Here is a 27,707-nt window from a genome sequence, read left to right on the forward strand (position 1 = left end):
GAACAATGTTCTGTAATCCTTTTTTTTTTTTTTTTTTTTGTGATCTGAGGGTGTACCAGGAGCAGAAATTCATAGAAGACTTTCAGCACAATACGGGGACAATGTTTTGTCACAGCGAAGTGTTTACCAGTGGATTGAACAGTTCAAAAAGGGTCGCACGAGCTTGAAGGATGAGGAAATATCCGGGCGTCCATCTGCAGCCATAACTGATACCAATATTGAACAAGTACTTGATATGATCCTGAATAACAGATGAGTGACTGTTGATGACATGGCAAACCATATGCACATTAGCCATGATTCTGCATATGAAATCGTGCATAACAGGCTTAACTTTCACAAAGTCTGTTCGAGATGGGTTCCAAAAAAACTTCATTGAGCAGAAGTGCAAACGTGTGAGAATCTGTCAGCACCTACTGGACCATCATGCTAACAAAGGTGAAACGTTTCTCAAACGGATCATCACTGGAGATGAAATATAGGTTCATCACTTCGAACCAGAGAGCAAACGTCAGAGCATAGAATGGAAGTATCCCAGATCCCCAGTCGAAAAGAAATTCAAGAGTCAACCTTCGGCAGGAAAAGTGATGCTCACAGTGTTTTGGCACTCTCAAGGGCCAACCCTGGAACATTACCAGGAAAAGGGGGAAACAGTGAACGTTACAGTGATATGCTGGTAAACAAGTTGAAACCCGCAATTCACAACAAATGCCGAGGTCGATTTGTCGGAAGGAGTTCTTTTGTTGCATGACAATGCGCATCCACATACCGCTGCCCACACCACTCAGACTCTTCAGATGCTGCGTTTCAAGGTGGTAGAACATTCTGTGTACAGTTCCGATCTCACCCCGTCGGATTACCATCTGTTTTGGTCGACTTAAAAATGCTCTAAGAGGCCGTCAATTCAGCTCTGATCAACAGGTGAAGGAAGTGGTGCATATGTGGCTTGCTGCGCAACCAAAAACTTTTTTTGCAGAGGGTATTAGAAAGCTTGTGAAACCGTGGACCATGTGCATTGAAAAGCAGGGTAACTATGTTGAAAAATTATATCAATAATAAGTGTGTACTCTTTTTGTAATAAATCATAAAAATTGACCAGGCGAGTTGGCCGTGCGGTTAGGGGCGCACAGCTGTGAGGTCGCATCCGGGAGATACCGTAAAGTGCAGTTACTTTGTGACAGTTTTTAGTGTTTTTTGAAAATAAAGGCGAATATATATACATTTGCACTCTTTCAGCGGCACAATTCCAAAACTAGAACCTTTATCTTTAATCAAGGAAATAATGGTTACGTTTTCTTGTATGCATTACAAAATATTTTCAAAATAAAATGTCACAAAGTTACCCCATGTTACCTCAGCGAACCAATAGGTACTACATACAAGGAGAAAATAAAAAATCAATTATATTAAAACAATATTATTGCCCAAAATTACGAACACAACATTAATTTTAGAAACACAATCACATGAAAGAAAAAGATAACTTGCTTCTCAGTTTCTTATAATGCATAACGACTAGTTTTCCTCGTCAAACATTTCCGTTTCGGGCACATCAAGTATCTCTCTTCTGCCTCTTTGTATGGGTTTGTTAATTCTCGTAAATATTTCATTCGCGTAAAATATCTCGTCCTCACTTGGCCATTTCCACTGCTTTCACCACCGTTTCATGACATTTACATGAGCTCCATATTCTGTTGCATTTGTTATTATTCCTAGAAAGAATTCCCCATCAAAAATCACAATGACATAATTTCCAGTTGTTTTATCACTCTCGTTGCGTGTTCCCTCTCCATCAGATGACAATTCTCCGTTTGGTGCGCTATCATCACTGTCTTCATGTGGAACATCTTCCATGTCACTGCTGTCCGAGGAATAACTTCGTCCTCTGCAGTCTAAATACCATTTTATCACACATCGCAAGTCGTATGTTATGACGGGAAATCCGAACTTGGATATGGCAATTGAATGAGCACCGAATGCACGTTCTTCCTCTTCACTGAAGACTTTTTGGACTCCCATATGACATCGGATGTTTTTCTTTTAATTTCATCCACAGTGTGTCCCTATGAATACCATACTTTTTGCAGCGCTACGGAGTGAAATCTTGTTTTTAATTTCCTCCAAAGCTTCTTGGACAGTTTCTGTATGGGCGGGAACCAACTCGGCGGATATACTTCCGCGCCATCTTCGGTACTGAAATGTAACAATTTTTCATTGGTATTATTTGTTATCCTTAAAACTCTTTGGATTCTATGCTATAAACATTAACTACTTTGATTTACGTCCGATACTCTCTGAATTAGGTGCTATTAACTCTTCGGAATCAATTTGGAACATCCCAAACACTTGTGTCACAAAGTTACCCCAGCACTGCCCGGTTCCAATAACAGCCCCGTGATTTCACTATTTAAAATGATCCCATGAACTTAAAATTTAAACCTGAGAGAGCTGATTAGTAGTAAAACATGTTTTACTTACCTTTATCTGAATGTGTCTAACCAATCATCCACGATATCACACATTTTCACAAGTAAAAAAAAAAAAACGCGCGGTATCAAAGCCCACAGAAGTTATAACTCTATTTCAAGATAAAGTTGAAACCAAGTCCGAAAAGTTTCTAATATGTGGCAGCATATACTATACTTCAGAAATATTGGAAAAAGTTGCCTGCAAGACATTGTGCAAAACTGTGAAATTAAAATATATGTGGTGATGCCTCACTGTCACAAAGTAATACTGCAGTCACAAAGTAACCCCACTGTCGGCAGCCCTGAAGATGGTTTTCCATGGTTTCCCATTTTCACACCAGGCAAATGCTGGGGCTGTACCTTAAGGCCACGGCCGCTTCCTTCCCATTCCTAGCCCTTTCCTGTCCTATCGTCGCCATAAGGCCTATCTGTGTCGGTGCGACGTAAAGCCACTAGCAAAAAAATTTATTGCAGACACTTATTGATTTACCCTCGTAGAACTGAAGGATACGAAAATGTGGGAAGGATATGTAAGCTACTAGGAATGGGAAGCAGTTATGAACACCTCTTCACATGGGAAGTTAAGGGCACCAGATTGATAATAAATTATATCATAGCAGAGAATGTATAATGTCCAATAACGGATCAACTCATTTGGTATTTTGAATTTAGGAAATCTGTCGGGATGTGCATGTATTGTGGGAATTTTTTTATAATACAGATTACTATCTGTTTTGTAGCAAGCTAAGTATTTCTAGGCCTAGAATAAATAAATTGAAATGTGTGTGCAGGTGAATAAGAGTACAAAATCTCCAGGACGAGGAAATTAAACAGAAGTACATGGATATGATTAATGAAATGTTGCAATGAATAGACATTAAGCAGGTTCAGGATATGAAAGAGAATGGATGGCATGCAGGGAGCTGTAGTAGAAACAGCAAGGGAATGCCTTGGAACAACAGTGTGTAAAGATGGGGAAAAAGCAAAAAAAACATCGTGGTGGAATTATGAAGTGAGGGCAGCCTGTAAATGTAAAAGGAAGGCATGTCAGAAATGGATTTAAACAAGGACTGGAGCGTACAGAGAATTGTACATAGATGAAAGAAACGGAGTTAAAAAATTAATTGTTGAATTCAAGAAATAGTCTTGGGAAGATTGTGGTAATAATCTGGAAAGGCTAGGTCAAGCAAAAGGGAAACCTTCCTGGAAAATGGCAAAGGGTGTACAGAAATGATGGGGTTGAACAAAGTAGGGGGAGAGGAAAAGAAAAAAGAGAATGAGGAAAGGATATACACTATACTGGAGTAGTGGCCAAGAGACAAAAAATTGGAATAGACCTAATAATTTCGAAACAGCTGGAGGAGTATGTGGTTATGGTAGAGAACATCAGCAACAGGATAACGAAAATTAGACTAAGAATGAGGACCGAAGTGAAAGATTTCCTATAACAGGGATTCCAGCCAGAGTGTCAAACTAATTTCTCTGAACAAAAATATTGTATTTCCCTGACAAAAATTTTGCATTTGCACAATTTGTAACACCATCTTCCACCATTAGCTCGTGAACACCTGTTCACAATATTTATTACTGAAATAGGTATTACAACATTTTGCACTGTAAAGTACATACAATTTAATAATGGCATGTCAGATAATAATAAATGTTAATACAATTTATTTATTCATGAATAAGGAAAGTATTACAATTACTAATGAATACACAATGTAGGTAATAATGTAAAAAATAATAATAATTCAGCACAACAACATAATTACACAGAGTTTTCTCTGGTTTCAATTCTGGCTTCACATTCTTGTGACTGCATTCCTTTAACTTTTCTTCGTCTTCCAACTTCTTATTTCATCACTTATTCTTCGTTTCTCAGCTTTATTTTCTGTCCTCTTCTTTGTCCTTCAGACGTGTCTTCTCCAAGTAATCCTGGTATTTCTTATGAGCACATCTCACTGATAACAACATTCTATGATTAATTGGTATGCATCTGACACCTCCATAGTACAAAATGGAATCGTACACTCGTCTCTGTGCAATAATTGACTCCTCGTGCATGTTTTCTACCAACATTGATTTATTTATAGAAAAGCCACTCTCTACTGTAGCATTTCCATGAGACAGTATACGACAAAGCTTTATTACTTGCCAAGGTTCACTATACCGTTTGTTTTCTGCTAAAATGTCAGCAAAGGAAATGCCTGAACCCATATGATTATCAGATATTGAGATATATTCTTGGAATTTAGTTGCCAAAGCTTCTTTTAATTCACAACACAGAGAAATGTATTGTGCTTTAGCCCTATCAGCCACATTTTCAGTTATTCTGTTAGCTTCATGCAACACTTCTGAGACATATTCCATTCGGGTCTGACGAAGACTTGGTTGCTGATATATTATGTGTGGATTCAAACTCGTAAGACCTTTCACTAATCTACACTTTAAAGGACTCTTATCCAACAGTTTTGTCACAACTGCCACTAATATTTTCTGTCATTTGTGTTTAAAAACAAGAATTTCTTTCTGTGACAATTTTTGTTCTTTAAGTACCTTTTTTCGTACTAAATCCAACATCAACTTTACCTACCTCAATTTTGTTGGATCCTATAGATCAAGCAAAATCACACTCTTAATATCAATGGCATTTGCCAATTTACGACGCTTGACAAAGTGATTCATCAAACTTCTTAGTAGTTCATTCAGATGGGAGTACAAAAATGGAGCAAGTGGTATGTTACTATGAAATCGCCTGAGAAAAGGCTCACGTTCCAAAGAAATGTTTTAAAAGAATGCTAGTGTGCATTTTATTAAAGGGTGTTGGATTTGTTCTTTAATATTTTTACAGGACTTAATTTTTGGCAAATTAGCATTTGCAACATATGCCTTGATATGGTGAAATACTTCTAATCGTACCAGACAATGAACATCTTCAAGCCATCGTACTGTACAATACTTCAGTGGGAACACTGTGGTGGGGGTGATGTTTTGTTTTTAAGACGACTTGGACGGAGTCCGATTGCGGAGAAGGGGCCATAATTCGTAGAAGTGGGGTAGAATTCAAAGTTTTCTAGCTCTGACGTTTCTTCTGGATAAAATGTTCTACAAACGAATGCCTAGTTTTTATTTGTGATAAAATTCAGTGAATGTATGGTTGTAAGTAGTTTTACACCATACATTATGATCATCCCTGTTTTTATTTTGTGGAAGTAGCGTTTCACAACTCTCAACGTGTTCTGATCGTGGCTATTTTAACACATTTTTGTATTTTGTGTAAAACTTCAGAGAATGAAATGCCTCCTTGTGTTAGTTGCCAATTATGTAATACACTTAAGAAAATGGAAATTGCAACACCATGAAGGCATTGGTCGTTTGTGTTGATTTTCAAGATATGGAACGATGCCATGTAGGTATGTAAACGATCAAGGTTTCAGACCCATTGGATTGTTGCTACAGGTCTCCGCACGTGATTGGTCGCGGAGGAATCAACTCCAGTATACGGACTCTGGTGTAGCGTAGTTAACTTGCAGTCCATGCAGTGAAGTGTTCCCCGTCAAACATGCCTGACGACAGAGAAGAGCATGCTATCAACAACTGTCGCCGTTTGAGAGGGCTCGGATAATTGGGCTGTGTGAGGCTGGATTATCTCTAAGGACTGTCGCTGCACGTGTTGGCCGACAGGCATCTACGGTACAACGTGTATGGCAGCAGTGGTCAAATGAAGGTACCCACACTCGTAGACCTGGCACAGGCCCAGCGGGACAGACAAGTGTGAGAGAGGATCGCCGCATCATTCGGATGGCCCGGATGAAACCCCATGCAACGGCAGCGCAAATTCGAGCAGCTGTGGCACCCCACGTTACACAATAAACAGTTGGTAATCGCCTGCGTACAGCTAGCTTACGAGCCCGCGTCCCTGCAGGTGTTCCATTGACCCCACAACAGCGACGTGTAAGGCTGGCCTGGTGTCGAGAAAGATCGTCGTGGGTCGACGAATGGCATAGGGTCGTCTTTAGTGATGAATCGCGCTTCTGTCTTGCCCGCAGTGATCGCCGGAATCGTGTGCGCCGACGTGCCGAGGAGAGGGGCCCCCCAGATCTTATTGTCGATAGGCACTCAGGGCCAACACCAAGCATTATGGTCTGGGGAGCTATTGGCTTTAATGTGAAATCACAATTAATGCTTGTTGAGGGCACTATGACTGCTCGACAGTACGTTGATAGGGTACAGTATTCAATCCGGTGGTTGTCCCTATGATGGCGAACATTGCTAATGGGATGTTTCAGCAGGACAATGCCCGGGTTCACACTGCACGCATCTCCAGAGAAGCTCTCCACGACATCACAACCATAGAATGCCCCCCCAGATCCCCGGACCTCAGTCCTATTGAGCATGTGTGGGACATGATGGGTCGACAACTGGCCAACCGTCCTCAACCACCCACAACTCTGGAACAAGTGACCCGTGCAGTGCAGCAAGCATAGGCCACAATTCCTCAGGAAGCGATCCAGGGCCTTATTGACTCCATGCCTCGACGAATTCATCAATGTATTGCAACTCGTGATGGGCACATCCGGTATTGATTATTGTCCAAACTTGCGGTCAGAGGGTCGTGAAAGTGTAATAATCGAATCACAACCGAACACTCGTCCTGCATGTCCAATTGCAGCAATGTAGCACCACTCCTTCTGGGTGTTGCAAGTTCCATGTTCTTCAGTGTAGGTTTCGTTTGTTGCAGATACTTCAGGTGTTCTGCCTTTGGAACATAGCTGTCCTTTTCCCTGTTTTGTGGGAAAATGAAGTGAAATTATTTTTATTTTGTGTTTTGTATCACGTGCTGTATTTTAATTTTGTGTTCCGTATAGTGAGACTGGGTTGGTAAGTAGGATTTCCTACAGCAATCCATGGCGTCTGTGCACGGCCGTTTAATTTTTTATATTTAGAGATAAAATTCCGTGAACGAAATGCCTCCTCTCATTAGCTATCGAATTTGTGACAAAATTTTTCCCAGAATTTACAATTTAAAATAACGCATTTCTGAAATTCATCCTGGAATGTAATATAATCCACGAGAAACCCGCTGGTTAATAATCCATTTTGCTGTGAAATTTGTAAGCAGTCTTTCCCCGCAAGGTTCAGTTTAAAACGACACACTTCTAATATTCAACCTAGAAACTGTATCATGCCTATTTTAGTAGAATACAATTTGTCAGCAAGGTTGTTATGACCTTGACAGTTACAAGGATCAGGTGTGTGAGGCCCATGGTATTACAAGCAAGACAAAAACTCGCGAATTTCTATCAGAATAGGAATTTTATAAGTGGAAAGGAACAGTTGAGCATATGGACAAGGCATGCTTTGTGATACAGAGACAGGGCAAGGCTCTATGCAATAATTATTTCGTTATAACTCTATATTGCTATTGTTCGGGAAAGTATGGGGCAACTGTCAGAGTGTAGTAAATAAACAATTAAAATTCGGTTCATTGATGGAATCTTATGAGACTGGTGTCGTAATAGGAGTGGAATCGTGGTTGAGAGAAGGGGTGGATAATAGAGAAGTATTTCCAGAAGGGTATACAGTCTATTATAGAGACCGAGAATAAAATGGGTGGGAGGTGTTTATTCTGGTGAAGGAAACTTATTCACATGAATGGTTTACCGATGAAAGGGATGAAATATTAGGGTTAAATTCATTTGTGATAATATGACGGAGGTGGGAATTATAGAAACATATAGGCCTGGAAGAGAGGAAAGAGACACGGAAATATTTGACAAAATCATATATTATAGTCATTAAAAACAATGATAATGATATGGTAATAATTGAGGGATCTAAACTTGCCTGAAGTTGAATGGAATGGAGCTGCAAGTGAAGCCCATGAATAGAAATTGGCCAATAAGTTAATTTGGGAGGGGGATTTACACAAGTAATTCAAGAACTAACTCGTCTCAATAACTTGCTAGATGTATCCTTGGTTAAACCATGGGAAATTGTTGATAAAACTCAGGTAATTGAAAAAATAGGTGACCATAAGTCTGTAATAATGGATGTAGGACTGGTACCAAAAAGGCTTAATAAGAGGGTACACAAGACCAGAAATTGTACAGAAAACCTAATGTTGATGAATGTGGGACTTACCTTAAATTACAATTCAGTTGTTGGATAAGTGAAAGGAGTAATGTGGATACGCTTTGGGCTAAATTTAAATCATTTGGGAAGGAGAGAAGAGATTTGTAGGTACCTGTTAAGAAGGGTAAAATGTCTTCAGACCCTGTTTATTATACAAGGGGAGAAAAGAAAATTAAGAAATATAGAATAGTAAACAGGAAAATCAAAGAGGGTAAGGAGAGTCGAGAAATTAGAAAACAGCTAATGAGGGAAATGAATAGAGTGAGAAAGGAAGCAAAAGATAATTATGTGAATGGCATACTTCAAGAGGGAAATAACCACAAAGAGAAATTTAAAATGCTGTATTCATATATTAGGAATCCAAAAGGAAAAGGAATCCAAATTCTCACAATGGTGGGAGGATGGGTTGAACACTTATTTGGCAGATACTGAGAAAGCAAATCTATTTAGTAGGAAATTCAGAGATTCAGTAGAAGATTGTCAGGAGTTGGAAACCGAAACAGAAGATAGAGAGGGAGAGACACATAGGGAAACAGGTAGCTTCTCAGTCACAAATGAAGATATTTTCATAGAAATCCAACTGCTTCAGCAAGGAAATGCAGCAGGAAGTGATCAAATTACTGGGGAGGTATTAAAGACAATGGGGTGGTACATAGTGCCGTATTTAAAATTTCTCTTTGACTATGACGTAAATAATAGTGTAATACCTAATGAATGGAAAGAATCTATAATAATACATATTTATAAAGGAAAGGGTAATAAAAGGAAACGCGAGAACTACAGACCAATCATCTGACCAGTGTAGTTTGTAAAATACTGGAGAGTTTAATAACAAAGTACATCAGAGGGATATGTGATGATAAAAATTGGTTCTTGAGGAGCCAGTATAGATTTAGAAAGAAATTTTCTTGTGAGGTACAACTGGTGGGATTTCAGCGAGACATATCAGATCAGTTGGATTCAGGAGGCCAGTTAGGTTGCATAGCCATAGATCTTTCCAAAGCCTTTTTATATAGTGGAACATGAAATATCATTATTAAAGAAATTGGAGGGAATAGGTTTGGACGTAAGGGTTATACGTTGGATAAAAACATTTCTAAATTTAAGAGTTCAGAAAGTCAAAGTAGGAAATAATGTATCACAGGAAGAGAAGTTTGGAAGGGAACTGCACAGGGTAGTATAATCGGTCCGTTACTTTTCTTAATATATGTAAATGTTTTAGGGAATAATGAAAACGTGCAGCCTGTTTTCCAGTCATTGACCGGGTCAGAGATGTAGTGAATGAAGCAGATATAGGCTATTAGTACGATGGGGTCTTCATTCCCAAAGTGATTTATTAATGACTGATGGATGCTATGCAATGAGAATGGAGAGTGTTGCTGGAATGGAAGATGACAGGGAAAACCGGAGTACCCAGAGAAAAGCCTATCCCGCCTCCGCTTTGTCCAGCACAAATCTCACATGGAGAGAACGGGATTTGAACCATGGTATCCAGCGATGAGAGGCCGACGCGCTGCCGTCTGAGCAACGGAGGCTCTTAGGGAATAATATAAAATCAAAAATAAGATTGTATGCAGATGACATAATTGTTTATAGGGAATTAAATAACATTGAGGCTTTATGCACACGGCCTAACCACCCAAAAGCTGGTTCTATTGCTGTGATTATAAGATCTGCGGCTGTGAAAGCCTTTTTTGATGTTGTATCTCCAATGGGGGAGCGTTTTTTGAACGGAGAAATCTTTTCTCCTTTAGCAGGTTAGCAAACTTGATTTGCTAACTCGGCGGGGCCACACAGTTTGGTCTGCCACTGCTAAGCAGAGTCCTGGAGGGGCGTGCCATTCCAGCTGATGAGTCCAAATGGCACGTCTGGACGAAACTCTGCTTTATGCACACGGCCTAACCACCCAAAAGCTGGTTCTATTGCTGTGATTATAAGATCTGCGGCTGTGAAAGCCTTTTTTGATGTTGTATCTCCAATGGGGGAGCGTTTTTTGAACGGAGAAATCTTTTCTCCTTTAGCAGGTTAGCAAACTTGATTTGCTAACTCGGCGGGGCCACACAGTTTGGTCTGCCACTGCTAAGCAGAGTCCTGGAGGGGCGTGCCATTCCAGCTGATGAGTCCAAATGGCACGTCTGGACGAAACTCTGCTTTATGCACACGGCCTAACCACCCAAAAGCTGGTTCTATTGCTGTGATTATAACATTGAGGATTGTTCAGAATTACAAGCGGACCTTGAGAGTATCCAACAATGGGTTGAAAAAATAATATGAACGTTAATGGAGGCAAATCAACTGTTAAAACGTTTACAAACAGGAGCTTTAAATATGAATTTAAACATACTTTGGATGAGGTAGTTTTTAGTGATGGGCAGTCTGAGACTAGGTCTCGAGATTTCTCAGGATTTCTCGATACTACCGCAGGCACTATTTCTCGCGAGAAATTTCTAGAGATCTCGAGAGCGTTGTCCCCGCATTGTGCGGCGAGCAGAGTGTCGTAGTCCTACAGGACAGGTAGTCGGAGCTGAATGTTGTTTGTGCCGAGTAAGCCTTCTCCATTTCGTAAATACGTGTCAACAAGCGACTGTGGCGTTCATTTTTATCGAGTTCTATTTTGACGCAGTATACCATAATTATAAAGGATACGCATTCTGGCATTGTACGCAGTGGAAAGTACACGAATGAATAGGCCAAGTACAGAAACTGATGGCTACTGTAGGTACACCTACCTGGATACTAGAGGGGTGCATTATTCGAACTCGAGAAGAGGCAAGATACGCCTTGATGCGTATGCAACCACCATTACGCATGAGTGGAATGTGTAATCTAAAGTGGTTCAGTTTGCTCCAATTCTTTCTACAGATAGGTGTACATCGGTATCAGACACCACATTCAATAACATACGACCACTGCTTGTGTTTACCGATATTTTGGTGACGAAGGATGTAATTCCTTACAATGTTGTAGAGTATTCCCGGCATAATTTGGTACTTCGATGTATGACGGTGCAATGTGAAATTGTACTAGGTGTACGCGACAACTTGAAGACGATGTACCTAAACGCAACGTAAGTCGTGGATGTCGGTTATTTTGAAGAGATTCCACATAGAACAGCCCGCTGTGTTGTTTATTCAAAAGAAGTAAAATACCGGTACATCGGCAGAATAACTTCTGGGATGATCCGACACTTAAAAACACATAATATAAGTGAAGAGGAATAGTCATAGAACACCTCCGACCCGGTCTGAATCACAAGAAGCTTCCCTGCCAACAACGATTGTGAGGCATCCAGGCAAGTTTACATCCTAACAACACTTATTAACAAATTATACGGGTTATTCAGCTAAGAATTCCACCTAAAGTAACTCGTGAACAGTTTAAGATACTGGCATTCTGTCTTCATTTTCATAAATGGTATTAAGGAGCTCATAGTTCAACATGCAGTGCTTTCCTAGGCTTTTGACAAAATTTATCGTCACCCACGTTTCCATATGAGAACTGCTGATGATATCTACCAAGCTTACACTCGTAGTTACTGGGACGTCGCGTCGCAAAGCTCGCAGCACACGAGAATCGTTCTCGAGAGCGTTGCCCATCATCCCTGCTGAAAGAATTGGAGCAAAGTCGGGCATTTTATATTACTCGTTCCACTCATGTAATGGGGGTTGCATATGTAGCAAAGCACATCTTCCCTGCCTCAAGTTCGAATAATGCACGCCTCTAGTATCCAAGTAGGTGCACACACTATCTACAGTTATTCAACAAATTATGCAGGGTTATTCAGCTCAGATGCCCACCTCAAATGAGTCGTGAACAGTTTAAGATACTGACATTCCGTTATCTTTTTTGCTATTTGTTTTACGTCGCATCGACACAGATAGGTCTTATGGCAAAGATCGGGTAGGAAAGGCCTAGGAAGTGGAAGGAAGCGGCCGTGGCCTTAAGGTACAGGCCCCGGCATTTGCCTGGTGTGAAAATGGGAAATCACAGAAAACAATCTTCAGGGCTGCCGACAGTGGGGTTCGAACCCACTATCTCCCGATTACTGGATACTGGCCGCTCTTAAGCGACTGCAGCTATCGAGCTCGGTCTTTCCGTTATCACTTTCGTTAATGGTATTAAGGGGTTCATAGTTAAGCATGCAGTACTTTTCCAGGCTTTTGACAAAGTGTATTGGCTCACACGTTTTCATATGAGAAAGATAAGTTTACAGTCGTAGTTACTGGTACGTCGCATGCCCGCACTACAGGAGGATCGGTCTCGAGATTCTCGCGAGAGTCTCGAGATCTGCGACGTCAGTCTCGAGAGTCTCGAGCGAGAGCGTTGCCCATCACTAGTAGTTTTCCCAAAAGATGGCAAGTGCAAATACTTAGGAGTGATATTTGAAAGTAATTTGCACAGGAAGGGCCATGTTGATTACATTGTTGGGAAGGCATAAAGATCGTTATGTCATAATGAGGCTACTTAAAGGATGCAACAAAGAATTAAAAGAGAAAAGTTACTTAAGAATGGTTCGTCCATTATTGGATTATGCAAACAGTGTTTGGGACCCTCACCAAGAAAACCTAATAAAAGAAATAGATAGTGTGCAAAGGAAAGCAGCAAGATTAGTAACAGAGGATTTCAGGAGAAAAAGTAGTGAATCAGAAATGTTAGAGGAACTTGGGTGGGAAACTTTAAGTAAGAGAAGGGAGAATACTACACTTATAGGATTATATAGAGAATATACAGGAGAGGAAGCATGGGAGAAATCATGAGAGGCTTCAGTTGGAAAATAATTATATCGGCAGGACGGACCACAAGTATAAAGTTAGAAGGAATTTTAGCAGAAGCGATTGGGGTAAATTTTCATTCATTGGGAAGGGTGTGAAAGAGTGGAACAGTTTACTAGGGATAGTGTTTGATCCTTTTCCAAAATCTGTACAGATATTCAAGAAGAGAATAAACGGCAACAGAGAAAATATGTGAAATGTTAGAGGGCATTCGACCAGTACAGGTTATTGTAAATAAAAACTGTGTGTGAATAAATTAATTCCATCCCCTGGTCTGTGGAGAATGGACAGCTGAAGTAGGGGACTGCATGTAGGGGTGAAGTACGGTGGGGACTTCGAGGGCCCTGGGACCGCTACGGTAGCTGTGAAGGACCTTCAAGAACTCTGAAAAGCGGTGGCAAAGGGGGCTCTGGTTAAAACGCAGCAGGTCGTTATGCTACTTATGTTCCAAAATTGTTAAAAAATAAATATATAAATGCAATGTAAATTTTAATCTTATTCCAGTTGTATAGTATTATCTGAAGTAATTCCACATACTATATATGAGTTGACTATGTTTGTAAGTACAGGAGATATTATAAGTAGAATCTTGTAAATAATATAAATTTATTAAGGATGAGCTGCGTGTTTAATAGAAAAAATTGTTAGCGTAAATTGTATAATATTGTATTGTAGGAAAATGTCTTCTTCTCTTGTTAATTTAAAATTTAGTGCTTGACAATAATGTATTTTAGTGTACCATTTGCCACCGTGGTAGACACCTCATTTGCAAATAAAGAGAATTTGTTCGATTCGATTTGATTTGCCAGAAAGTAGACAAAGAGAATTAAATACACAGGGAACTTCAAAAACAGGTGCGGGACAAATTTCAAGTATCTCTGGTAATCTTGAGAATCATTAGTAGGACGTAAATCTTCTGTTGTGCTTTGGTTACTTTTATACAACTTATCTCTTAAACTCCACCATAAATAAAATTTGCAATGCGTTTTTCTGGACTGCGGATAGACCATAAACCTGTTGCAATTACCTGTTCCTCTAAAACATTATACATTGCAGTCGTCAGGTTGTAGCCTCATCTTGTTGAATTGTACCCATCCAAGTGTACTTTCCTCCTTGGTCAGTTGTAGAAAAACGATTTTGAGGATCAACTCAATATAACGGTCAGAGTTCGTGGTCTCTTGAAAACGAACGCCGTTGTTAATGACACACCGAACGCCCATATTGGTGAAGTGGAGTGTCATGAATTAATCACTTTTTTCCCAGGACCAATAGTGGTTATATTGTGCATTTAACCACTCGATCAAACCAAACCACGCCGCATCAGAAAATATTACCAATGCTGGATTTAAATCACCACTGACTGAAGGGTCCAATTGTAGTTGTGCAATATGGCTCAGGATCTTTCTGGCTCGGTTTTTGTTCTCTTGCTACTCAAAACTGAAGAAACTCCATTGAGAAAGTCTACTTTCTTGGCTAACAGGAGGAGATGCATAATGGTGGTAATTACACTTTGCTCTGTCCCCTGGGAGAGGGTATATAAGTGCCGATGCTTGTTACTATCAAGAGCATACGGTGCTGGCTAATGCAAGAATGGGATTCCGATATAGAAAGTAAAACAAGCATTAACACTGCAAGAAGAAAGATCCTTGTGTGCAACTGTTATCTCTGATTTCAAAATTGTCGGGGAGTTGTGGAGTATTGATTTATCTGTGCTGTTTTACAGTGTGGAAGGGTGAACCGTCTCAAATGTAGGTGTACCGCAGGATGTTGGAGATCCTTCGCCATGCCGGGAAATCATGTGCATTCTCTACCCTCTCAAATCTCAATAAATATGGCAATATAGAAGGGACACATGCGCACAGGCAGGGAAGATCATCCTGAGTGCGGAACTTCTGTGAGGACTTTGACGTCTGTGTTAGGACTCTTGAGGTCATATGCTGTAGTCTGAATACATCTGTTACACTGTGACTTTCGAACGAGCCACTTCGTTGACACAAATCCTCTGTCAGGGATTTAACTTCCTCGTAAACCACTCCTTCCAAACATCTCAGCAGATATTCAAAATGAACTTATTGAGGTTATAACTTCTGTTGTTGAGGACAGCATAATGTCAGAAATTCAAGAATGTTCTTTTGTTTCAATCCATGCCGACGAGCATCATTTTCCGGTATTGAGTTCAAGATAGCAATGAAGAAATGTTCGTATAGTTTTGGAAGACTGGAATAAAGGCAAGAATAACATTATAAGTCAAACCTACTATGTTTGCTGGGTAATGGCAGACCGACAAAGAGGTGTACAAATTAGAGTCTTGTAAAGCTTTTGCAAATGTGCAGGACCTAAGATGTGAGGCCTTCATTGAAAAGTGTGTGCAAAAAGGTGTCCATCTGAATGGCAATGTAAGTTTCAGTGACTCCCAAAAGTCGAGATTGAAAGCACTGACATGATATCATCGACTGCCAAGTTGTTCAAATGAAATGCAGAATTATAGATTTTCCTCAGCTCCAGACTTCACATGAAGTTAATTTAAAAAATTCGTATTTCACTAAGTTATTGTAGTTTTAATAATACTTAACTGGGTTTACACTCAACTGGATTTATTGAACCTTACAGGCCTTCGCCCAATACAGTGTTCAAATCCATAATAGCCCAAGGAAAGACAGAATGTATAAACTTCCCTGCTTGAGAACAATGACAAAATAATATTTCGATTAAATAAAACAATATAGTATTTGGAAACAAATGGCCCACGGTCAGCTGACTTCCGAAGAGCCGTTAGCCCTGGAAATAAGGCAGAAACATAAAATATAAATAAAATAAAATGCAACATCGGCAGTACGACACTGGAAAACTACAAAACTACACCTCCCACCTGGCTGACATCGCAGACCCGGTACATTCCACCTCAGCTATTGCCCTACCTCCTGACCTAGTCAATTTGCTAAGTCAGCCACCACGTTACGCTAGTGTGACACAAAACTCCACACTTTGCAATTACCACATGGTCTACTTCCTTCTTGCCAGACAGCTTTACTTGGCCTCACATCCAAAACAATGTCTCAAATAATCACTCTTACCACTACTATGCCACCAGCTTCACGTCTTACATCTAACAATACTTCAATCGCCCACCAGATCATCACTACCACTTTTCACTCAGGCATACCTCACCAAGCTTCCGCTCAACCCATTTCAAAACAAAATCCTCTCATGTATAGTAATCCTTCCACCACTTATTTCTCCTTCAATTATTACCGTACCATATCTATAAATCCATCATTCTTATCTCCACTGCCGGGCTGAGTGGCTCTATACGTTTAAGGCGCTGGCATTCTAAACCCAACTTGGCAGGTTCGATCAAGGCTCAGTCCGGTGGTATTTGAAGGTGCTCAAATGCGACAGCCTCGTGTCGGTAGATTTACTGGCACGTAAAAGAACTCCTGCGGGACTAAATTCCGGCACATCGGCGTCTCCGAAGACCGTAAAAGTAGTTAGTAGGACGTAAAACAAATGATATTATTATTACTTATCTCCACTAGTCCACCAATTCTACCTCTTACATATGACAATACATCAACAGCCATCCACATCAACACTACCTCTCTTATCAATCAGACATCTCCACTACTCCACAAACTCAACCTCTTCCACCATCCATAATTACCAACTAGACATAATTACCTCTCTTACCATTCAATCATCCACCACTTCTTTCTCTTTCAATTATTACCATACCACCTCTATAAATCAATCATTCTTGTCTCCACTACACCACCAACTCCACCTCTTATATATAACAATACATCAACAGCCGACCACATACATCATCAGCCAACCACATCAACTCTACCTCTGTTATCAATCCGACATAATACCTCAATACAATTCCTCTCTTACCATGATCCACTCACATCTATCAACAGCCAACTACATCAATACTAGCTCTCTTATCAGTCAGATATAATACCTCCACTACCCCTCTTAACATTCAGACATAATACCCCATTACAATATTACTCTCTTGCCATAATAGTAATACATTTTCACTTATCCATACCATCATCATCTACTGACTCTCTTTACTTAACTTCCTGCTTCTCGTTACTGCACCCTCATCTTTATGGCCTTTCATGCCCCACAGTTCTTTTAAACTCATACTTATTCCTTTCCTCAAGGCCCTCTTCTTTGCTAGGTGTCACTCTTCTCTCTTTCTGCCCTTCTCTGTCCTTCATCGTACCTCTCATATATTTTATTGACTCATCAAGATTATCCATAATAATTCTGTTCTGATCACTTATTGTCTCTTTAAGACTGTCCATAATAACTCTGATCGGAGTTGGATGTTGTCCTTATGATAGACTCCCTCGACACACAACCTCCTATCGCCTTATCTGCCAAACCAAGAACGTCTTCTTCAGAACTATTTTCTGGAACCTGTCTTTCTGCCACTCTCACTCCCATTCCCTCTTCCATTGCCTTGAGTTTGGACACAGACCACCTCCGCGTCCATTTCCCATTGGTAACTACTAATATCTGGCCCGTGATCTGCGCCCTCAACCCTTGCAGTCTTGCTCTCACTAGATGCTTCCTTAGAGTCTTGTACTTCTCGTTCTCGTCTCTTCCTATGTCTCTTTTAATCCACATTGTATCACCCTGCAGATTTCCGGCGTCCTTCACCAATATGTCCTCCATCAGTGTTAATATCAACGTAACCTTTATTGGTCTACTCCCCCTTATTCTACCTACTCTCACAACATCGTCTATGTCAACCTCACTGAAGTTTATTGTCATTCTCTGTTGAACGATATCTACCACTTTATAAATGATATCCACCTTCGCTTTTGTCTTCTCTCCCTTCATACCGTGAATAAATATGGATTTTTCTCTACGTTCTTGTCTAACGTCCGCTGTTTCCCGCCTTAAGTTTCTCACCTCCTCTTCCAAGGTTTTTATTTTCTCCCTTAAAAATACAATTTGCCTGTCACTACTTTCCATTTTTGTTCTAGTTTCTTTCATGATCTCCTCGAATCATAGCCTCGTCTTTTCATGTTCCTTAGCTTGCTCCTGCAACAAGCTTTTTATCAAAAGGACAGAACTCCTCTATTACTTCCTCAACTATCTTCCTTATATCTTCGACGTCCTCCCAGCTCATGTTACCACTGTTCATATGGTCTGGATTAACTTATATTCCACCAATCACCAACAACACTGTGACCACCGCCGCCACCAACTACAACTCTACCTTCAGACCTATCTCCATTTTGCCTTCATTGCTTCTGACTGTTCTCTTCTTTATTCTTCCTTGCCATCTTCCTACAGCGACCCTAAACTGCTCCACACCGATCATCTTCCTAGTCACACTCCGGTTGACCCTTCCGCTCCCTCCTCTACTCCACTCTTCACGACCGGCACACTAGCCATGGCACGTCCGCTCGCGATACTTGCTTAGGCTAGACTGGGACATATCCAGTAGGCTATGTAGAATAAGTGAATGAAAAGAAGTTTAACATAACACAATAAATAATTTCCTAAGACAAAAATGTATAAACTAATAAAATAGTACTCCGGTTGAAGAACAGACTGAAAATGAGGTCGCGCGGCTGTGAGCTTGCATCCGGGAGATAGTAGGTTCGAATCCCACTATCGGCAGCCCTGAAAATGGTTTTCCGTGGTTTCCTATTTTCACACCAGGCAAATGCTGGGGCTGTACCTTAATTAAGGCCACGGCCGCTTCCTTCCAACTCCTAGGCCTTTCCTATCCCGTCGTCGCCATAAGACCTGTCTGTGTCGGTGCGACGTAAAGCCCTAGCAAAAAAATGAGGTTTTCATTATTTATGCTGATGAGCAAAAGCATTAGAAAATGAAAATTATCAGCCTATTTCCACGTCAGAAATGGAGAGAATGAAGCTCCTTCTAGCGGCAAGGACTGGAGTTTTGTCAATTGCCGAAGCCTGTTGCATTCCTCTGGAGCAATGATTAATGACTGGCAGATGAAATAATATTGGAGAGTGTTCCTGGAATGAAAAATGACAAGAAAAACCGGGGTACCCGAGAAAAACCAGTCCTGCATTTGTTTTGACCAGCAAAAATCTCACATGGATTGATCTGGATTGAACAACGGAGCCCAGTGCTGAGAGGCTGGCACATTGCTTGCTGCCTGAGCCACAGAGATTACGATCAAAAGCATTTTTACCACAAAACCTACCGATGTACTTGTTTTTAAATGACGGACTCCATATCAGTGGAGGTCACTAAGCTATTGTTATCCCGCTACCACAGCAAGCAGTGAGTGAGCCATGAGTACATGCAAGAGGATTAACCCTCAACCAGACGTGCGTAATATGAGCCGTCAACACAGACCGGTCTCAGATACCGCTGTTGTATTTAATATGTTGTTGGCACAATAATAAGACAATGGATGTAAAATAACTACATTGATGTTATATTACACTCCTTTGCTTGATTTAAGAAGCAAAAAGCAAAGCAAAGCAAAGCAAAGTTATCTCCGTACAGGCCATGAAGGCCCTTGGAGGGTGGAAGGTAAAGGCTTCCGCTATCCGTAACCACGGCACTTGATGGGGTAGAGTGGTTACCACTAGGCCCTGCCGCCTTTGCCCCCTGGAATTAACCGGGTACTCATTTTTGGTGTAGGCTGAGTGAACCTCAGGGCCATATGCACCTCCGGAAGTGGAAATCTCATTTCTTAAATTTTACGACTTCCTGACGGGGATTCGAACCCACATCCTTCCGTGCGAACTGAGCACGCCCTTACCGCCTCAGCCAGGCAGCCCTTGATTTAAGAAGCAAAGATGCAATATATGGAATACTTTAATTATAAAATAAGAAATGCTCAGTGCCGTAGCAACTTCTTCTTCTTTCTTCTTTTTCTACCGCTTATCCCACACCTGTGGGGTCGCGGGTGCGAACTGTGTCGCACATGTGGATTTGGCCCTGTTTTACGGCCGTATGCCCTTCCTGACGCAACCCTATATGAAGGGATGTAATCACTATTGCGTGTTTCTGTGGTGGTTGGTAGTGTAGTGTGTTGTGTGAATATGAAGAGGAAAGTGTTGGGACAAACACCCGGTCCCCGGGCTAGAAGAATTAATCAGAGACGATTAAAATCCCCGACCCGGCCGGGAATCGAACCCGGGACCCTCTGAACAGAAGGCCAGTACGCTGACCGTTCAGCCAACGAGTCGGACAGTGCCGTAGCAACTACTAGTTGGAAATACGTGAGTGTGCATATGAACGTATCTATCGAAATTCAATAAGTAGTAATGTTCGTCATAGAATGAAATTAGTGGAGTACTATCCATTTAATTATTGAATGAAATAAAAACTAAACTAGGATATGTTTAAAGAAAAAAATAGAATGGCTTAAAACACTACTTTCAACAGGCAATAAAAGAATGCTCAAGCCATTCGTGGCGCTTTTGCGTTTACAGTTTCAAAGTTTACTGTCAACTTCTCTTTTCTCAATGTTATCACACATCTTCCATGCACGATTTACACACTTTCTTTGTATACTCCAAGCACACCAGTTTTTTGCACATTTGACAGAGGTACGCTATTTTTTTTCTTCCGTGGGTCACAAGTGTAGCATGTTTTTCGTTTCCCTAGCTTTTCCTCTTTCCCCATGATAAGATCGTCACGAATTCCTACATTATTTATTTCTATTTGCTTTACGTCGCACCGACATAGATATGTCTTATGGCGACGATGGGATGTGAAAGGCCTAGGAATTGGAATTAAGTGGCCGTGGCCTTAATTAAGGTACAGCCCCGGCATTTGCCTGGTGTGAAAATGGGAAACCACGGAAAACCATCTTCAGGGCTGCCGACAGTGGGGCTCGAACCCACGATCTCCCGATTACTGGATACTGGCCGCACTTAAGCGACTGCAGCTATCGAGCTCGGTACGAATTCCTAGAACTTTTCTATGCACCCTCGGACTTCCCGGCTAACGTGAGGATTTTTCATCCTGCTCTGCATATGTTCTTCCACGAGCTGTCCTAACAAGGTCTTCATAAAATCAAACCTTTTAATTACAGGATTTTTTATAGGAGCTGAACAGAATGAAATCATTTACAAAACTTTTGTCCAGAATTCGAAAGAAAATCGCTATTAGCCACCTTCTAGTTCTGCGACTTACTGGGTAGATAGCACATTTCTCATCAAGTTAGTCTACTCCCCCTTTGTATCATTGTAGTAGGAAATCATCGATGATTTGCCTGTTTCATCATCGATCGACTTATCGTGATTCATTGATGAAATTAGTATTACGGCCTTGCCTTTTTTGGAACAAAGAACACTATTGTTGCATCTTTCGTGAAACTGAAAAGCGAGGTACCTTCTTTTCGTGATCTATTGGGCAGGAACTCATTAGGTACGTCACGCTTATTTTTTAAGGTCCCTACGTATGTTAGCCCTCTGTCCTTCAGTGCCTTCATCATTTCAATTGAACTGAACCAACTGTTAGCTGTGACGTTCCTATTTGTTCCTTGTATGTGAGTAGAAAGGCTTGAGTTGACTTTGCTAGCTTCTTTTCTTCAGGGGAGAGTTTAGTTCCATCTGAATCTTTCCCAACATATGTGTACCCATTGGGAAAGTAGTTGTTGCGAGCATCGGTAAGGCACATGATTTTTAGTCCGTACTTAGTTTGTTAGGCATGAAAACTTTGAACTTGCAGCGGCCACGAAAAGCTACAAACATCTCATCCACAAAAGCAGCAGTCCCAATGGTGTGAATATTCTGACACTTGTGAACAAACTGATCGAACATCTGTGAAATGGGAGCAGCGGGATCTAGATCTTTTCGCTCTGTTTGGTTAATTGAGTTGTCAAATACAGAAAAGACAGGAGTAATGCAAATCTGTTACAGTTCATAACACACCGAAATATATCACGTACTGTACCATCAGTAGAAAACAGAGATCGGGTATCCTCGGAATTAGATTTGAATATGGCAGAATATAGCAGCAACCCAATAAAAGCTTTCATTTCAGTGACATCAGCCATATCACAAGACAGTTGGTTGTTATACTTTATTCTTTCCATCCGGATTTTCACATTTATCCATGTAACTATATCTTGCTGCATAGTCTCAGTTATAAAAAAGTCCACACTTGGCAAGGATCTTCTTTAGTAGCTGTTCGAGCGGGAGGGCGTAACCCAGGGAGACGTACTACAATATTATGTTGTCTTCTTCTGAAACGACTTGTGAATGTTTCTGAGGATTACTTATAGTTATTCTTACCACAGTAATTCTTCCGGTTCCGAGGTTCGCTCCTGGAACACGACACTTCCTCACATTCGTCAGCTGATAATTCCGAACCAGATGTATGATCACTCTGAAGAACGTAATCTTGTTCATCTCCGTAGTCAACTTCACTATCGTCATTCTCCATTGTCTCAAGCACTGTGTCATCAAAGTTTTCATCAATAACTCTGACTTTATGCGAAAGACCTTGTCTAGTATCCATTCTGACAACGGATAAAAACAATCACGCTCCCACAGACGTGCGGTCTACGAGACCACTAGGGATATTCTATGCTTTTGACCGCACGTCTGTGGTTGAGGGTTAAAACATGTTTAAGAGACTCTATTATTTATTTATTTATTTATTTATACTTCCTTGAGGGAATTGTAGTTCAATCCATTGATTGGTCGGCTTGGCATGCAGACGCCTCGGAATAACTGTGTCATTGTTGATGATGTGTCTCAGGCTGCTTCAAGGCTTTGGACTCACCCTAAGAGACTCAATAATGAATCCCCGTTTGTGTGATATAAGCATTTTAGCTGTAGAAAAAAAGAACTTCAGGAGAAATATCCTCTAACGCCGCCTTTTTAGAAAGGTCATTGATACTTTTGCAGCGAAGAAATGGATGGATTTGGTGTATAAAACAGTTTAGGTAAGTTTTAATATAACCGTTATTATAACATTGTTATTTGTTGATTTCATTGTCGACATTTACACCTATTTTACAGGAGAACCATTTGAAAAAATGCCTGGGTATCAACGTCCACGTCTTATTTCTAGCACTAGGGTGTATGCCACCCTACTTCGTTTGCTATATATATTGACTTTAAAGTTTTGGTGAACTTACCTCTTCATCTGTACACTGCATGTGTTGTGACATTTAATTCAACATCTCGCTTGGCCCTATCGATTCCATGTCGTTAGAGATTTGCCGTTCCCGGTAATTTTGGGATACGACTTTTACCTCTCAGAGGGTTAATTTGTGATACTATTAACTTATCAGTATCTTTTCATTTCGACCGCACCATCAAGATCCCTTTAGTGAACCCATGCTCTAACCTTTCCTATTTCAATAACTGTTTTTTATTCTACTCCTGAAAGTGAAGATCATAATCAGCTACTAACAGAATTTCAGGATGTTATATCCCCTAACTTGGGAACTGCTCATAACTATGAAGCTCATATCGATCTTCACGACAACATTCCAGTTCGTTCAGTACCCTATCAATTACGTCCCTCGCGAAAAACACGACTTAACCAAATACTCGACAAAATGTTAGCCGAAGGTACCATCGTTCCGTCTTTTTCTCATTATGCCACCCCTGCATTTTTAGTGGATAAACCTGATAGTTCTTCACGCTTGGTCGTAGATTACAGAAAACTACATAGTAACATAGTATATGATGCTTACTCTATTCCAAACTTTCATACGGCATTTCAATATTTTTCTAACTCTAAATATTTTTCCATCTTTGACTTAAATTCTGCTTGTCATCAAATTCCCCCTGATCTTGCTAGTCGCAGATGTACCGCCTTTATAACTCCTAATGGCTTGTTTAAATTCACTTAATTCCCGTTCGGTTTAAACTTAGGTTCTCAAATTACACAAAGATTAGTGGATTCATTATTTTCGGACATTAAATATAAGTTTACTTACCCATATATTGACGACCTGCTTATATTTATCCCTGATTTTTCTACCCATATTCACCATTTGACTGAAGTATTGTCACGATTAAGGGCAGCCAATCTTACTGTCAATCCTGCTGAAATAATTGTGGCACGTCCTTCCTTTAAATTTCTAGGGCACATTTTGTCCAGGCAATGTATCTCCGTTGACCCTGAGCGTATCGCTGCTATTAATCATATTCCTCCCCCTAGAAATATTAGACAGCTACGTGCCGTTTTTTGGCATGACTGCATTTTATAATAAGTTTATCCCCTCTTATTCTCAAATCATTGAAACGCCCAATTATTTGAAGCCTAAAGGGATAACATTTTGCTGGTCAGAACCACAGCAATTTGCTTTTGATCATTTAAAATCACTTCTTGTACAAGCTCCTATTTTACAATGTCCAGACTTTACACTACCCTTTGAAGTTCATACTGACGCTTCAGACACTGCCATTGGACGTGCCCTCCATCAAGTTAAACATGGTAATATTTCACACGTAGACTTTTTCAGTCATATCTCTCCTACTGAGCGACAATATTCCACTTATGAGCGCGAAGTCTTAGTTCTAATTTTGACACTAGAACATATCTCTCACTTTTAGAGCATAAAGAGTTCGTAATCAAGACCGACAATCAAGTTTTTACCTGGCTGTTAAATCATGCCCCCAAAATTGGACGTACCGGTCGCTGACTACTGCGCCTTTCCAGATTTAAATTTTCATTACATTCTGTTTCTGGTAATGATAATCCAGTTGCTGATGCTCTTCCTCGCCTTATTGACTCGCCCCCAGATTCGCAGACTCATGATCTTCATGCTGATCCGCTTGTTTCTGATTCCAATATTTCTACATTTTGTGTTAATACCAAATCATCTTTGACTTAACTACCTACTTCATTTGAATCTTGTCCTTCTTACCAAGCCTCTGATCCTTTTTGCCAACAATTAAGTAACTCTATTTAATACAAAGGTTCTTTTCGCATCCTTAAATGTTTAATTGTCTTCAAACTAAATCCTAGATCTATTCCCAAGTTGTTTTACCCAAATCCCTACAAATCATGATCTTAAATTATTACCATTCTTCCCCAGTAGGTGGACATTTTGGCATGGCGAAAACCCATTCACGTATATCATCTTTATTTTTTGGCCTCACATGCGGAAAACCATCTATGATTTCGTTCGTCGGTGTCACATGTGCCAAGCAGCTAAGCTCCGTAATTCTTTACCATCAGGGACACATGCTACCCCTTACCCTGCGGAGACGTTTTATATTTATATCGTCGGTCTATCACTAAATCATCTCACGGCAACTGATACTTCTTCACCATTTTGGGCGGTTTCTCTAAATTGCTCGTGCTTCGCCCTTTACGTAATATTTCCTCAAGCATTTTGGTTAATGTCCTCACCACACGCGTGTTTCTTATTGTTGGAATTCCAAAGAAATTGGTCTGCGATTATGACAGTATTTTTACATCTAAACTATTTTATGATGTCTGTTTCTCTTTAGGCATTAAAAGTGACTACTACCCTCTACCGTCCTCAAGCAAATATGGTTGTACGTTATCACTGTAACTTAGAAATACCCCTTTACATTTTTCATATGATAATCATAAACAATGGGATACTTTATTGCCATCTTTAACACTAGTATTTAATTATTTCCTTAATGAATCTGCACGTTATTCCCCTGCTCTATTGTTTTAGGTCGTTAGTTAAATTCTCCATTATCTTTGAATTGGAACCTTTCCACCCTTCTATCTGATCAACCTTCACATTCCTCTAAAACTTTATCGCAAACTGCCCTTCAGAATTTGTATGTCGCGTAGAAAATTCACCGGACTCTTTATAATCGTCATCATGTTCAGTCTAAATTTAAAATCGGTGGTTTGGTCTTGCTACAAACCCACCCTCAGAGCTCTGCTCCGGACACTATTTCAGCTAAGCTTTCTCTTTCTTGGACAGGGCCACACCGTTGTGATCGCTCTCCCAGCTCCTGTCAGTGCCATTTTACAATTGGTGTCCTCTCCTTTTGATGTAAAGGGAGCTCACCTCTCTCAACTTAAATTATATGTATCTTAACATGTTTATGTCTCTATATGTCAAGCCTCATTTCTCACTGTGCTCACTGTTTTTCCTATCTTCTCGATTCTGCCTCGCTCATTCATTCACTTGTGCTTTCTTCATATTCAAGACATCCTTGGATCACATTAATATAACAATATTTTAAACATTTACTATTGTAACCTTCTATACTATCCCCCACCTTTTTATGGAGCGCTCTATTATCCCTATCCCCCTTTCTTTTCTTTTACCCTTTCCTCCTGAAACACACCTGCGATTCTCTAGTACGGCCTTACTGCTTCGTTGATTTTCTTCTTCCAGCGTGTGTGCATCTTACTTTTCTACCTTTCGACGGACTTCCAAGTGTTGCTGTTTCCTGGTTGGCGCCACCACTGATCCAGCACCACACTTCGCAATTGGAACATCTCATCGTCTACTCTTCAAGATTCTACCTACATTATCCACCTATGCTGGACTTGCACTGTTGAATACTCCGGATCACATCATCGCTGCTAAAAATGCTCTTCTGAACTTTTTTCGCACGTGTGGAGATATTGTGCCATATACTTCGTGTGTTATATATATTGATTTTACAGTTTTGGAGAACCTAACCTCTTCATCTCTACAATGCTCATGTTATAACGTTTAATCCTCCACTCCATCCCGCTAAAGTTTGACTGGTCGCCATATTGCATATTCATCTATTTATCTTTCGCTGACGTCATAAGTCACCAGCTCAGCTGTTTTTCACAGCACACTTTCTAGGATTATATCTAGCCCTATATATTCTCGCCACCCTGCCTATTTCGGCAGGTGGATTCGAGACTGGAAAGAGCACACGACCTCCTCGAGGCACAACACATTTCCCAACCAATCACTTCGCTGCTGCTACCTTGAGGTGAGAGATGTGGAGACCTTTCTGTTTCAGTTCACCCCCGAGTTTAATTGCCTCTCTGGAAATAGAATCTGGCCCACATGATTTACTTCGTCTGAGTTTAGAAAGACTTTAATTTGGAAATCATTATTAGTTTTCGGAAAATTTTCCCTGAATAACTGTGCCGCTGGATTAAAAACCTTTCCGTAGTGCTTAGTTAATGCTTCCGCTTCATCTATATCTGTTGTCGCCAATAAATCGCCTCCTATACAAAGAGAAGGAACTGACTTGTTCTCTCCCTTCGATCTTCGTATATACAGGGTGAACAAAAAGTGTCGCACTTGGAGGTCGGCATTCGATTCCTCATCCCATTGCAAGACAAAAGTGTCTATAGCCAAATCGAATCTGGTGCTGTTGGAAAACAAGTCGGAAACGAGAAGCTGGCAACACTGTCACATCCTGCA

The sequence above is a fragment of the Anabrus simplex genome, chromosome 1 (genome assembly GCF_040414725.1).
Source record: "Anabrus simplex isolate iqAnaSimp1 chromosome 1, ASM4041472v1, whole genome shotgun sequence".
In the NCBI taxonomy this organism is placed as follows: Eukaryota; Metazoa; Arthropoda; class Insecta; order Orthoptera; family Tettigoniidae; genus Anabrus; species Anabrus simplex.